This window comes from Schistocerca cancellata, chromosome 1, assembly GCF_023864275.1.
Source record: "Schistocerca cancellata isolate TAMUIC-IGC-003103 chromosome 1, iqSchCanc2.1, whole genome shotgun sequence".
In the NCBI taxonomy this organism is placed as follows: Eukaryota; Metazoa; Arthropoda; class Insecta; order Orthoptera; family Acrididae; genus Schistocerca; species Schistocerca cancellata.
In genome coordinates, this window is record NC_064626.1 from 1239307853 (window position 1) to 1239323998 (window position 16146).

General features: G+C 41.1%; 1 protein-coding gene across 1 annotated transcript in view; it reads left to right on the plus strand.

The window, feature by feature from the left end:
• The window catches only part of LOC126143035 (protein sax-3-like), a 149841-nt gene that overhangs the window by 11198 nt on the left and 122497 nt on the right, over positions 1-16146 (plus strand). The gene's annotated exons all lie outside the window — the stretch shown is intronic.

Below are 16146 nucleotides of genomic sequence, written 5' to 3' on the forward strand. Positions count from 1 at the left end.
TGTAGATGTACCACTGTTGTAACCCAACATCCTCTACTGAGCATCGGCATGCTGCCTTGGCCCGCTCGACCATCACATCTGTGTCCAGTCGAGCACAAATGGGACATCATCGAACAACAGCTCCGGCGTCCTCCACGAACAGAATTAACCGCCACTGTACTGACTGACCAAGTGCAGCAGGAATGGAACTTCATCCTGCAAACTGACATCTGGCATCTGTACAACGCAATGCATGCACGTTTGCACGTTTGCATTCATCATTCTGGCGGTTGCACACTAAAATATGTTACCTAGACAAATGTACTGCCGAAATTTCATTAATCCACATTATTTTTTTTGGAATTGCGATTTCCTTCCATCGGTGTATAAAATATTTTTTGTAATGTCTATAATTTGTGGACTTATTGTAGTGGACTGACAAGACAGCCAGTACACAGTGACGGGTAACCGAAAGGCACGCGTTTACACACGCCGGCTGGCGTTAGGTCTGAAACAGGATACGTAATGAATGCTATAAAGAAAAGTAGGTAACTGCTGGAATACTTAACTTTAATCCATCATTTGTATACAGCATTCTGGATGATACAAGTGAGACTCTCTCTAGAAATGGTTAATGGCGCCTTGCTAGGTCGTAGCCATGGACTTAGCTGAAGGCTATTCTAACTATTTCTCGGCTAATGAGAGAAAGGCTTCGTCAGTGTAGTCGCTAGCAAAGTCGTCGGACAACTGAACCGAGTGCTAGTACGTCTCTCTAGACCTGCCGTGTGGTGGCGCTCGGTCTGCAATTACTGACAGTGGCGAGACGCGGGTCCGACATGTACTAATGGACCGCGGCCGATTTAAAGCTACCACCTAGCAAGTGTGGTGTCTGGCTGTGACACCACACTTATCTTAATACTACAATTAACGTCCAAGAAACAGTTCAGGGAGGCCTTTGAAAGGCGTACGTCTGCAAATTTTAGAAGTACATAATTAATTTTAGAATTATAATATCAACTAACTCTAGAAACCTGTTATCGTCGTAATTTACACAATATCAAATCGAAGTGTGTACTCACAGGTGAATATCAGTATTTCACTAAGCACTGCGACCGTGAATACAATTCTGCAAACTATTGGCGTACGGGAGTGTAAATGAGGGGAACGCTTTTTCTGTCAGTCGTTTCCGCCTCCATTCAGGAAGTCAGTTTTTCTGGACTTTTTTTTCCATTTAGTGGACGGACGGTTTTTACCTGTCTTTCCTTTCTTAACTTCCTGTGGTCTACTTGTTCCGCCTGTGGGATTTGTTGTTGACGGCAGCTTGTGCAGCCGCGCGGGATTAGCCGAGCGGTCTGAGGCGCTGCAGTCATGGACTGTGCGGCTGGTCCCGGCGGAGGTTCGAGTCCTCCCTCGGGCATGGGTGTGTGTGTTTGCCCTCAGGATAATTTAGGTTAAGTAGTGTGTAAGCTTAGGGACTGATGACCTTAGTAGTTAAGTCCCATGAGATTTCACACACATTTGAACATTTTTTGAAGCAGCTTGTGCGCCTTTACAGGTCAGCCCGCGAATTTGTCCGCTTGCTTGTCACTCGTACAAGCAACTGGAAAGTATTTCGTGTTGTGGAAAGTAGATTCTCAGTTCTATAATTCTTTGCCATTTTCGAAACTGTTGGCGTCTGCCTTTGAGCCAAACCAGTTTATGAACGCGCACGATTGGTACGGAATGGAGTATATACGTTAGTTAAAGTACCGAACAAGCCCCCACAATTGTCGCCGATGGGAAACTGGCACACAGCAGTGATAATGAAAATTCAAATCCCATAAAACTGTTTTCCTACGAAGAAGAAACCATTTCCACAATTTTTGCTACATTAGAAAGAGAAATATCAGAACCACAAACATCAGAATTTTTTACGCAGATGCCTTTTGAAAATGAAATAATTAGAGTAAATAAAATCATTTACCTGTCTGTTGGAAAATAGAGTGAAGTGTAACAATGTACAAATCATTAGACTCAGTAGAAATAAAAACAATAAGAAGAAGAAGAAGAACAGACAGCCAAAAAAAAATCATAGAAACCAAATGAAGAAAGAGAAATTATTTTTTTATTGTTACCATGCAGCCATGTAATTGTTCATATAAGCCTAGCCAGAAAATGATTTCGCGAAACCTTTATACACCAATGATTTTCATTTGTCCACCTACCCTACCCACACAAAAAGCAAAAACTTCTGTGAACGCAGCTTGTTGTCCTAATAAAACTGCTATAACTATAATGAACTTTATTCCGTTATGAAAAATCTGTAAGTGTTATAAAAAAACTAAGAACAGCTTCGTAAACAGCATAAAGAAGATAGTTAAGAACGCATTTATTTGCAACCATCTGATATCATGCAGATTAGTGTAACTGGTTTTTGCTTTTTACGCGTTCTTTATGAACATTAATATATCACTGTTAATTCCTGACATAGCCGGGACGGAGTCAGGGAATCTGAAAGTTTTACATAAAGTTAAAAAAAATTTAATAACACCTCTGAAGAGTCGAGATCCGAAGTAAATAACACTGATGACTAGTTTCAGATGGTTATCCTGCTATTTCAGATCGATTATTAAAAAAACCTGTGGTGTCTGCTCGGAAAATGACTGCAGAACACATCTACTTCACAGGGGACAGTCATGTAAGACACGGCTCTCAACAAAGTAATGGCATATACTACTGGTATAAAATAATAGGTATTCAAGACACGTCTTACAAGTCTGCATTGATATATAGTATTTTACATACAGTATTGTTACACCAGTGACTTGTCAACCAAACCATGATATGTACAGGAGCGCTAGTAGTATGTGGCCCATCCGAGTCTTATTACAACTCTTAATGGGCCACATATTACTAGCATTCCTGTACGTATCACGTTTTTGTTGACAAGTTACTGGTGTAGCGATACTTTAGGCAAGATATTATATATCAATGCGAACTTGTAAGACGGTTCGTGAATACGTAACGCCCGCATCTCGTGGTCGTGCGGTAGCGTTCTCGCTTCCCACGCCCGGGTTCCCGGGTTCGATTCCCGGCGGGGTCAGGGATTTTCTCTGCCTCGTGATGGCTGGGTGTTGTGTGCTGTCCTTAGGTTAGTTAGGTTTAAGTAGTTCTAAGTTCTAGGGGACTGATGACCATAGATGTTAAGTCCCATAGTGCTCAGAGACATTTTGAATACGTAATTTTTTTTTTCTCAGTGGTATATTCCACTATTTTATTGAGACACATCTCCTACATAAGCGTCCGTTGTGATGCAGACGTTGCGTGTTAGCCTCATTTTAGGGGCTATCACTACACACATTTTGATAATCGATCTGAAGATGGCTGTATAGTCAGCTGAAACTAGTCACTGCTTCATATTACTTGCTTGCGATAATCGCTATTAAGATATTTTATTAAAATTTTTCTTAACGTTATACTAATATGTCAGTTGTTTTGTGAATACATGTAATGTTTTTTTTTTGTTTGTTTTCCTGATATATTTCTAAATCCTCAAGGATTTCCCGCTGTGGGTCGACGAAACGAGCGAAGTATCTAATCCAGTCTTACAAAACCGTCGTCCTACCAATACATCAGTATTGTTCGTCAGTGTGTGCCCCTTTACAGGTGGGACTGGTACACGAAATTGAGATCCAAAGAAGAGCAGCGCGTTTCGCCACAGGTTCGTTGAGTATGCGCAAGAGCACCACGCTCATCCAGTTCCAGCGACGGATGCTACAAGGGACGCGTTGCAGATCACGGTGTAGGTCACTTTTAAAACTCCTAGAGCGTACATTCCTAGAGGAGTCAACCAACATATTGCTTCCTGCAACGAATACCTAACGGAAAGACGACGAAGGCAAAAGAAGAGAAATTAGCACTCACGCGGAGGCGTGCAAACAGTTGTTCCCTCCGTACACAGTTCGTGACTGGAACAGGAGAAGGGGCAATCGACAGTGGTACACGAAGTACCCTTTGCCACATGCCGTAACTAAAAACCACGCTGAACTGTGCTGAAGCATGTGGATCACATTAGTAAAGAACGATTCAAATTCACTTGCGAGATATCACCTCGTGCGGTTCTCAAGTTCACGCGCTTTCTTGCTACGAACGTCTCAGTGCCAGTCCGGGAGCGAATATGACGTCACCAACAAAATTGGCAAGGCGGCGCTGCGCGCACATAACGCTAAAAACGTCCCGGAAATAACGGCCCGCCGCTGCAATCAGCAAAGTTCCGCGGGCGGGGCCTAGCGAATTCGTCCCGAATAAGCGTTATGCCTTTGTCTAAAATTCCATTTATCACCGAATCCGGTGGTTGGTTTTTATAGCGTCGCCCGTTCAATAACCGTTCGTGATTAATGAGAGTTGAGAACAAATTTAATTGGACTGCGTTTTCCTATATTGATCGCTCCCCTGCCTCCGCATTCGAACAGATAACAGTTCTTCCTCGTCTGCTGCTTCTCCCTCTATTTGTCCTCACCCCTCTCTTTCCCCTCCATTCCTTCCGTCCCCTTCTTCCGCCTGCTCAAATAACAGACGAAAGTTACGAAATTGGAGAGTCATCTCCATTTTGGAAGAACTGCGATGAAGCAGATTATCTTGGTACCGACACAGTAGCAAGTAGGCATACCTACCATCTATCTTGGAGAGAAATTCCACCTTATGGAAGACGCAGTTTGTTTTCTTTTTGCCTTACGCAAATATGTTTCACCACTTTCAGTGCTGTCTTTAGTGGTTTTATGTGTATTATATCAAAAATTGTAATACCTGATAACATCTCTTGTAGGTTACTTGAATTCTGGCTTAGAAGCTGTTTACATATACAAAGTACAGTATTGCCGATTAGGCCTTAAACTTGATGTTGGTTCACAGATGTAACTAAAGAGACATGTTACACAGTTGAGCCATGAAACGTACGTTTATGCTATGCTACAAATAAGGCCTAGAATACTAATTTGGAAAACAAGACAGTTTATTGAGTTGCTCACAAATCTCTTATGACGATACTTGTTAATTTGGATAGGCAGGTTTCTTTGTCTACTATACCTTAACAGCTTGTCACCAGCAAACAGTCCGCCCCCGACCTGAGTGGTGTGCCGGCACGGTAGCTCAGAGTGTTCGGTCAGAGGGTTAGCTGCCCTCTGTAATAAAAAAAAACTGAGTTAATCGATCAACAACGAACTTAAACGGATGTCCTACGACGTCCGCCTTAAGCAGATGAAGCGAACAAAATGCGATTAAAAAAAAAAAGATGGTCAGCGTGACGGAATGTCAGTCCTAAGGGCCCGCATTCAATTCCCGGCTGGGTCGAAGATTTTTCTCCGCTCAGGGGCTGGGTGTTGTGTTGTCCTAATCATCTTCATTTCATCCCCATCGACGCACGAGTCGCCGAAGTGGTGTCAAATCGAAAGACTTGCAACCGGCGAACGGTCTCCCCGACGGTTGTCCCTAGTCACACGACATATATATACCAGCAAACAAAAAACTGTTTTCCATTTTTCTGTTTATCATCCATTCCAGACATTATGTCATATCACCTTGCTTTATGTAAGGGCGGTCAACATAATCTTGGGACCATATTTAAATATGGAAAACGGCTATGCTTTCGGATTGATCCAAATTTTAGTCCGTAAGTAAACGTAAGAGCTCTTTTCTTATTCGTAAGTCACTGTCACCAACATGCAAACCTTCTAAGAAAATTATGTATCTGTCACCATAGGTCTTTTAAGAGCTGCATATTTTCAAGATTAAAAAAATAAAAATAAAAATAAGCAGAATATACACTAAATAATGTATGGGGTAAAAAAGAAACATTTTACATACAGAAAAATAAAAAACAAAACAAATCACTCACGGAAAGCTCGTGAGGTAATCACGTGGAGGACCGTTGTTAATTTTTTTTTATTTTATTTTATTTTATTTTATTTTTTTTTTTTTTTGAGTCATCAATCTTCTGACTGGGTTGATGTGGCCTTCCACGAATTCATCTCCTGTGCCAACCTCTTCATCTCAGAGTAGCACTTGCAACCTGCTTCCTCAGTTATTTGCTGGATGCATTCCAATCTCTGCCTTCCTCTACAGTTTTTACCCTCTACAGCTCGCTCTAGTACCATCGAAGTCATCATCCTGTCCCTTCTGTCAGTGTTTTCTACATATATCTTTCCTTTACGACTCCGTGCAGAACCTCCTCATTCCTTACCTTATCAGTCCACCTAATTTTCAACATTCGTCTGAAGCCCCACATCAAAAATGTTTCAATTTTCTTCTGTTCCGGTTTCCCACAGTCCATGTTTCACTACCATACAACGCTGTGCTCTTAACGTACGTGCTCAGAAATTTCTTCCTCAAATTAAGGCTTACGTTTCATACTAGGAATGCCTTTTTTGTCAGTGCTAGTCTGCTTTTGATGTCCTCCTCGCTCCGTCTGCCATTGGTTATTTTGCTGCCAAGGTAGTAGAATTCCTTAATTTCATCTACTTCTTGACCGACAATCACTATGTTAAGTTTCTCGCTGTTCCTATTTCTGCTGCTTCTCATTATTTTCGTCTTTCTTCGATTTACTCTCAATCCACATTCTGTATTCCTTAGACTCTTCAGACTTCTTAACACTCGCTCAAGACAGCAATGTCTTGAGCGAATCGTATCATTGATATCCTTTCACCTTGAATTTTAATCCCACTCCTAAGCCTTTCTTTTATTTCCATCATTGCTTCTTCGATGTACAGATTGAAGAGTAGGGAAGAATCATTGTTTTACACCCTTTTCAATCATAGCACTTCGTTCTTGGTCGTCCGCTCTTATCATTCCCTCTTGGCTCTTGTACATATTGTATATTACCCGTCTCTCTCTACAGTGTATCCTATTTCTCTCATAATTTCGAACATCTTGTACCATTTGACATTACTGAACGCCTATGACGATGTCTTGACTTTCCTTTAGTCTTGCCTCCATTATTAACCGCACATCAGAACTGCCTCTCTGGTACCTTTACCCTTCCTAAAGCCAAACTGATCGTCATCTATACTTCAATTCTTTTATCTTGGCGGTTCGCGCATGCCCGCCCAGACGCGGGAGGTTCCTGCGTTGCCAGTTGTACGCACCAAGAGAAGCAGCGCCATAGTATAGTTCGCAAACTTACGTTTAGGGGGGAGTGCGAAGATTATGAAGTAAAGCTATCACGGCCGCATTAACCCTTTCGCTGCTACAGAGACGTGCTCCCCGCATTCCGCGATGTGCGCGATTTTGTCATCGTTGCACTGGTCGCCTGTGCAGACACATGGTGTTTCGACTGCTTTGACACACTTTGTCATTCGATTTCACAAAAACTATTTGGCCCAAAAATTTGATTTTTACACATGTTCTTGACTGATACCTTCTCCCCATAAACGACTTAATTTTGTTTCAACGCAGTTATTGTGCAGCATTAGATGTAGTAAACCATTGCACGAAATTTTGAAGAGTTTGCAGAGGTAAAAGTCCATAGCGTATACTTTCTGTATGGTCGATTTTAGTTGCCACTAGAAATTTCAAAAAATCATATTCAAAAGAATAAAATTCATGAAATAAGACACTTCGATATTGTTTTTAAATAAAGAAAATAATAAGCACTGATCAAGGTTTGAACTCAGTACCTTTTGGTTAGCAGCCATACACTTTAACCATTACGCTAACGCAGCTCATCATTCAACATATCTACTGGAGGACTTTAAAATATCACGCAAAATACCGACAAACACTGTTGGTATGGTTATGAATTACTCAAGTTTCGTCGAAGTACAATAGGAAATAAACAATTACCACTGTTCTTTATTGCGAAAAAGCGGTCAGTGAGAATGATACAAACACCTTTCCTTGCTTTCACCTGAATTAGGAGGCTTATTGCTTGTTTGGTTTAATTAATTAATAGAATATGAAGCAATTGGTATAAAGAACGCTTCTTCCAAACTTTCTATAAAAGAAAGTCTGCTATCAAGACATTGCTTTTGTTCAATTACTTTATTTATGACTGAACGTTTCTAAAACTGAAGACACTCGTCCATGCTCTGCACTGCAGTCGAGCTCTGGCAACGTCGTTCTCTGTTCATTGGCTGACTGAGTTTGGTGACGTCAGATGCGCAGAACGAACCTAAACTCGGCCGCCGTCATAAATGACGCGCACTTTAACACATCCTCAATTTTCTTTTCCATTCTTCTGTATATTATTCTTGTCAGCAACTTAGATGCATGAGGCGTTAAGCTCATTGTGCGATAATTCTCGCATTTGTCAGCGTCTGCAGCCTTCGGAATTATGTGCATGTTATTTTTCCGAAAGTCAGACGGCATATTGCCAGACTCATCCATTCTGCACACCAACATGAATAGACCTTTCCCCTAGTGATTTTAGAAATTCCGATGGAATCTTATCCATTCCTTCTGTCTTCTTTGATCTTAAGTCCTTCAAAGCGCTTTTAAATTGTGATTCTATATTGGATCCCCCCTCTTGTGAACACTACCTTCAAACTATAACGGAAATGGACTGCACGTTTACTTTGCTGAACTGAACAGTTTGATCGCTAAGGATCATCAGTGATTACTCGTTGGTTTACAAATGTAATCGGACAGAGACAACAAACGGTCGTAATTGCAATACTGTTTTGAACGTTATCGTTTCATAAGAACTCTTATGTCCGCCCCAGTAGCTGAGAGGTCAGCGTGACAGACTGTCAATCCTAAGGGCCCGGGTTCGATTCCCGGCTGGGTCGGAGATTTTCTCCGCTCAGGGACTGGGTGTTGTGTTGTCCTAATCATGATCATTTCATCCCCATCGACGCGCAGGTCGCCGAAGTGGCGTCAAATCGAAAGACCTGCACCAGGCGAACGGTCTACCCGACGGGAGGCCCTAGCCACACGACATTTCCATTTCCATAAGAACTCTTATGAAAGACTAATATACCACGATGATGGAGAGTACTGACACATTTCGCGATCAATGAGATGTTCAGAGCTTGATTCAAGCTATTCGTTTACTGAATGTGGTTAATATCGATATCTCAAACCATTTAGGACTCTGAATCAGTCAGCATCTACATACATTGACATTCGTAACAAAGACAGCTTCTTTGTTAATTAAAGAAAATGCGTACTTATCTATCTACTGAATTTCATGAAATTACTTTTAACGAAACTTTTGTTTCTCGTCGCCGTTTGATAATCTACTGCTACAAAGTATTTACTGTTTCCCTGTTATTAATAAAGTTGCAAGATTACGACTGAAGAGCGAAGATCGTCACTCGAAAATATTTCGCGGAAATTACAAGCTCGTTAGTCTGAGGATTAACGAAACAGCGAAATGTAATCACGATCCTTTAATGTGTAATCTTCTCCTCGTTGATATCCGGGATCCCATATATATACTCCTATATTACTAGTTTCACGTCGGCGTTCAGACACAGAAAACAATCACATACAGATATTGATTTCACGTCACGTTCTGTTGTTGATACGTACACGAATTGCTACACAAATGCGATATCGCTGGTACATTGCCTTCTGTCAATCTGCAAACATTTCATCTGTAACATCCGCAACTGTAAACACAAGAAGATGGATTTAAAATTTAGCGACCACGCGAAATATTGAAATTAATCACAGAACAAAGGCAAAGCTATTTTCGATTGTGTACTGTTTCATCCTCTTCAGAATACCAGAGGGGGATGGGGAATCGAAAATATAACCACTGGACAATACAAAGTGATTTATAAAAACGCTTTCATTGTTTCCTGTGACAGTGCTCCTAAAACGCATGCTTGTTATAAGATACTTGTTTAACGTGCTGGGCTCACGGATATTCGTCACAATGCTTATAGTCGTGCAGACACGACCAAGTCGTTGATAACACAGCATATGTATAGTGAGTTTAATATTGCCCAGTAATGTTTTTGCCTTGTCCAATCTTGTCTTTAATATCTTCCACACTCTTGCCATTCGTAGTTATACCTAGACATATAATCAGAAGAACAACATTTAATATTAAAATTTCCCTCATTTTTTTATCATGCTGTTTTTACTGGTTACTGTCTTATTCTAAGTTTCATTTGTGTTTATTTTCAAACTCCATTTGTCATGTTGTTCAACAGATTTCGCAGTATATAACTAGAGCCGCCACTATCTTTGGCAATGGTCATCAGCAAGTAGGAGAGATATTTACTTCCGGATATCTTTAACACTTCTTTCATATACATTTTAAACAGGGGTGCCAGTGGAAAACTCTCTTGAAGCCTTCTGTTGATCTGTAACTCATGCGATTACACGTTATCCATTTTCACTGAACAGGTTCACTCACAGTATATGACGCAAGCTGTAGTATTACTACACCATTGTTCCTAATCGCAGTCAGAAATTATTTATATTACAGTATCTAGGTTTATACATGTTAAATGGCCTGTTAACCCTCTTTTAATATATTATTTAATTAGTTGTTTCAGATGCTAATAAAAAGCTTTAAATTCAAATCCCGTACATTGTTCTACAGCAGTTAAATAAATACAGGAAAAATGTTTGGTGAAATACGGACGAAATGAGATATAACGAGTAAATTTAACAAATTATACGGAAATATCGGCAATGAAAAAGCGAAGGTTTGTCTGTTTTCGACAGCTTAGCTGTGTAAGGGAAAAGAAACAAAACAAACATTCCAGTATATTCGGCAAAAGAAATATACAGTTGCTTCGATCACATAATCTACAAATCTCACCGATTAAGAAGGGACTGGCTGTTCCTAGTTTTGAATTAGTTTTGTAAGTATTGCTCTTACTAGACATTTAACATTAAGTATAAAGCTAAAGTATGAGTACACCCCATGCGCTGTTCGTCGGTATTAGTAGTATCAGAAATCAATACTGCGATATGCGATGAAGCCGTTGCACCAAGAGCCGCTTCAGATGGTGCCTGGGCAAACAGACAGCACTTGCCATTTCCGTCCACCGCCGCCCTTATCGCCAAGGGAGTCCGTTCCTGCAGCCGCCTCTGCCTTCTTTATTGCTGCAGTGCTCTTCGCAGGCATTTGTTTCCCCAGGGAAGCATCATTTGTCACGGGGCGCCAGTGCAGTGCATCAGCGCCATATTGCGGCTTTCGCAGCAAATCTGGCACTCTTCCTGAAGTAAATTAAAGTCCACGAGAGTATTCTGCAGCTATCTCGCCGTGGAAAGTGGAACAATAAAATGTTGAGAATGTTGGCAAAGCATTACAGTGACAAGTTTTGTTAATAAATGAATCTACGCATACAAAGTTAGAAACAGTCTAGGGAACTGACGTTTAAAGGGCGTGAAATTTTTGGCGAAACTCCCTAAAATATCAAGGAACTGAGTTTCTGCCCCTCTACTTTGTTAGCAGTTATGACTAGGAGCCTGGGAAAGTCTGCCGAACTGCTCAACGAGTGTTTCTCAGCAACTAGGATAATTTTCTACATAGGGGGCACGGATTTGCCGGATACTTCTATACCAGAAACCACTTCCATATCGCTTATCGAGTAGTAGTAGTAGTTGTTGTTGTTGTTGAAATGAGAAAAGAGAATGCGCTGAACTATTAATAGACACAAATAGTACAACAGTAAAGATAAATATTGTGCAAGCAGGTAAGACAGCACTGTAAATACCCAAAGCTGCAAGAATTTTTTGGAAATAAACACACTTTCTAACACAGCTGAAACTACGGTATTTCACAACTTGAATAACACAGCTGACTGTAGGTTAACCAATGCCTAGACTGGTGTGTACCTAGAGTACTAGGATGGAGAAATACATGAAAAAATTCTGTTGATCATGTTGACAGGAGCGCCAATGCAATCAGTTTTCAATCTCAGAAACTATGTGTTTTGCGGACTGACGTTTATTTGACATGCTTTTTCTTGTTTTGATAGGTTCTGTCTATTGCCTACTATCACGCTTAGAATAATCTACAGTCTATATCCTACTACAGACCGTTTGTTTCTAATTAGGTAATTAAATCATCAATAAAACGTGACTCTCTGCTAACTGTGTCTGTTACCCAAACCTCTTGCCTTATGGTTCGATTAGATTAGATTAGATTAGATTAGTACTTGTTCCATAGATCATGAATACGACACTTCGTAACGATGTGGAACGTGTCAGGTTAATAATAGGTCTCTATACAAGATATTACATTACACAAAATATTACATGACACTTAATATTTTTAATTTTTTTGTGGGAGTTGGGGAAATTACCCACTTACTATATCCAAAAATTCATCTAATGAGTAGGAGGAGCTGCTATTAATTATTTTTTTAATTTTCTTTTAAATGCTATATGGCTATCTGCCAGACTTTTGATGCTATTAGGTAAGTGACCAAAGACTTTTGTGGCAGCGTAATTTATCCCCTTCTGAGCCAAAGTTAGATTTAACCTTGAGTAGTGAAGATTATCCTTTCTCCTAGTGTTGTAGCCATGTACACTGCTATTACTTTTGAATTCGTTCGGATTGTTAATAACAAATTTCATAAGTAAATATATATACTGTGAGGCTACAGTGAAGATCTCTAGCTCTTTAAATAAGTGTCTGCAGGATAATCTTGGATGAGCTCCAGCAATTATTCTGATTACACGCTTTTGTGCAATGAACATTCTGTTACTCTGTGATGAGTTACCCCAGAATATGATGCCATATGAAAGTAGAGAATGAAAATAGGCGTGGTAAGCTAACTTACTGAGATGTGTGTCGCCAAAATTTGCAGTGATCCTAATAGCATAAGTAGCTGAACTCAAACGTTTCAGCAGATCTTCAGTGTGTTTTTTCCAGTTCAACCCCTCATCAACGCATACACCTAGAAATTTTGAATATTCTACCTTAGGTACCGATTTCTGATCGAAGTCTATATTTATTAATGATGTCATTCTATTTACATTGTGGAACTGTATGTACTGTGTTTTGTCAAAACTTAATGAGGGCCCATTTGCAGAGAACCACTTAACGATTTTCTGAAAAACATCGTTTACAATTTCACCAGTTAATTCTTGTCTGTTGGGTATGGTAGCTATACCTTGTATCATCGGCAAAAAGTACCAGCTTTGCATTTTCGTGAATATAGAATGGCAAGTCATTAATATATATTAAGAACAGCAGAGGACCAAAGACCGAACCTTGCGGCACCCCATTCTTGATTGTTTTCCAGTTTGAGAAATCACCAGTTTTTTGCGTATTATGTGAACTGCTTATTTCAACTTTCTGCACTCTTCCGGTTAGGTATGATTTAAACCATTTGAGTGCTGTCCCATTCATACCACGATATTTGAGCTTCTGAGGAAGCCACCCTCCAGGGTCCAGGAGCTTCAGAATGGCGTCAACGTCTGTAGTATTAATGATACATGATTTAGAAGTTCATAGATCTGAGAAAACCTTTGTCAACAAATTAAATGACTTGATCAGTTAAAGAAACGAAATAAATTATAGCGCGAGGCAGGACGTGTTAATTTATTACCTCTTTGCTACCGACTGCATTCGCAACACATTTTGCAGTCAGCATCCATATATACCCCTGAATATTCCGGCCAAATTATATCATTGCACGGCACATAATTCTGGGGGTGACACCATGTACATTAAGATGCGTGAAAAACTAGCATTTGTTTAAAATGGAGCGTAAATTAGCAAGTTTATACTCATCTAATGCTTAATAGTGAGAGCACTTAGCGACTTTAAGGAAACTTTAAGCTCAAACATTTCGTAAACTTTTTCTCGCTTACTTGCATAAAGACAATCACACTAATGGCCATTAAAATTGCTACACCACGAAGATGACGTGCTACACACGCGAAATTCAACCGACAGGAAGAAGATGCTGTGATATGCAAATGATTAGCTTTTCAAACCATTCAAGCAAAGTTGGCGCCGGTGGTGACACCTACAACGTACTGACATGAGGAAAGTTTCCAACCGATTTCTCATACACAAACAGCAGTTGACCGGCGTTGCCTGGTGAAACGTTGTTGTGTTGCCTCGTGTAAGGAGGAGAAATGCGTACCGTCACGTTTCCCACTTTGATAACGTTCGGATTGTAGCCTATCGCGATTGCAGTTTATCCCATCGCGACATTGCTGCTCGCGTTGGTCGAGATTCAATGACTGTTAGCAGAATGTGGAATCGGAGGGTTCAGGAGGGTAACACGAAACGCCGTGCTGGATCCCAACGGCCTCGTATCACTAGCAGTCGAGATGACAGCCATCTTATCCGCATGGCTGTAACGGATCGGGCAGCCACGTCTCGATGCCTGAGTCAACAGATGGGGACGTTTGCAAGACAACAACCATCTGCACGAACAGTTCGACGACGTTTGCAGCAGCATGGACTATCAGCTCGGAGACCATGGCTGCGGTTACCCTTGGCGCTTCATCACAGACAGGAGCGCCTGCGATGGTGTACTCAACGACGAACCTGGGTGCACGAATGGCAAAACGTCATTTTTTCGGATGAATCCAGGTTCTGTTTACAGCATCATGATGGTCGCATCCGTGTTTGGCGACATTGCGGTTAACTCACATTGGAAGCGTGTATTCGTCATCGCCATACCGGCGTAATACCCGGCGTGATGGTATGGGGTGCCATTGGTTACACGTCTCGGTCACCTCTTGTACACATTGACGGCACTTCGAACAGTGAAAGTTACATTTCAGATGTGTTATGACCTGTGGCTCTACCCTTCCATTCTGTCCCTGCAAAACCCTACATTTCAACAGGATAATGCACGACCGCATGTTGCAGGTCATGTACGGGCCTTTGTGGATACAGAAAATGTTCGACTGCTGCCATGGCCAGCACATTGTGCAAATCTCTCTCCAACTGAAAACGTGTGGTGAATGCCGGCCGAGCAACTGGCTCGTCACATACGCCAGTCACTACTCTTGATGAACTGTGGTATCGTGTTGAAGCTGCATGGGCAGCTGTACATGTACACGCCATCCAAGCTCTGTTTGGCTCAATACCCAGACGTATCAAAGTCGTTATTACGGTCAGAGGTGGTTGTTCTGGGTACCGATTTCTCAGGATCTATGCACCCAAACTGCGTGAAAATGTAATCACATATCAGTTCTAGTATACGAGGTGTGGCTAGAAAAAAAACCGGACTAGCACTGGTGAAACAATAAAACGAATGCAATAAGGCTGAAAGTCGCGTGGCCTGTCACGTGACTCTCGCTCCGCCTACTGCTCGAGTTTCATCTGCCTCCCGCACTCAGTCTGCCCGTTGCGTCTGTTTTAAGTAGTTGACGTTTTGTCTGTGCGTCGGAAAATGTTGAGTGTACAGAAAGAACAGCGTGTTAACATCAAATTTTGTTTCAAACTAGGAAAATCTGCAAGTGAAACGTTTGTAAAGTTACAACAAGTGTACGGCGATGATTGTTTATCGCGAACACAAGTGTTTGAGTGGTTTAAACGATTTAAAGATGGCCGCGATGACACTCGCACTGGCAGACCATTTTCAGCAAAAACTGATGCAAACATGAACAAAGTGTGTTCAAAAATGGTTCCAAAGTGTCTCACAATTGAACAGAAGGAACGCCGAAGAATGATTTGTTCTGACATCCTGGAAAACATTGAAAGTGATCCCACCTTCTTACAAAATGTTATTACTTGCGATGAATCGTGGTTTTTTACTTACGATCCCGAAACTAAACGCCAATCGATGCATTGGAAAACTCCTGGTTCTCCACGACAAAAAAAAGCACGAATGTCAAAATCGAAATTCAAGGCAATGATGATTGTTTTTTTGACATCAAAGGGATTGTGCATATTGATTGGGTACCAGAGGGACAAACAGTGAATCAGCATTACTACATTAGCGTCCTGGCTACCCTACGTGAGCGAGTACGGAGAAAACGGAACGATTTGTGGAGAAAAAAGTCATGGATCCTTCACCAAGACAATGCCCCAGCTCACAGTGCGTTGTCAGTGAAGACGTTTTTGGCAAAACACAACATTCCCATCTTAGATCATCCACCCTACTCACCTGATTTGGCCCCCTGTGACTTTTTTCTTTTCCCTAAAGTCAAGTCAGCTTTGAAAGGAACTAGATTTGAGACTGTTGAAGCAGTAAAAGAAAAAGCGACGGAAGTAATGTATGGACTTACCGAAAATGATCTGCAGTATTGCTATGAACA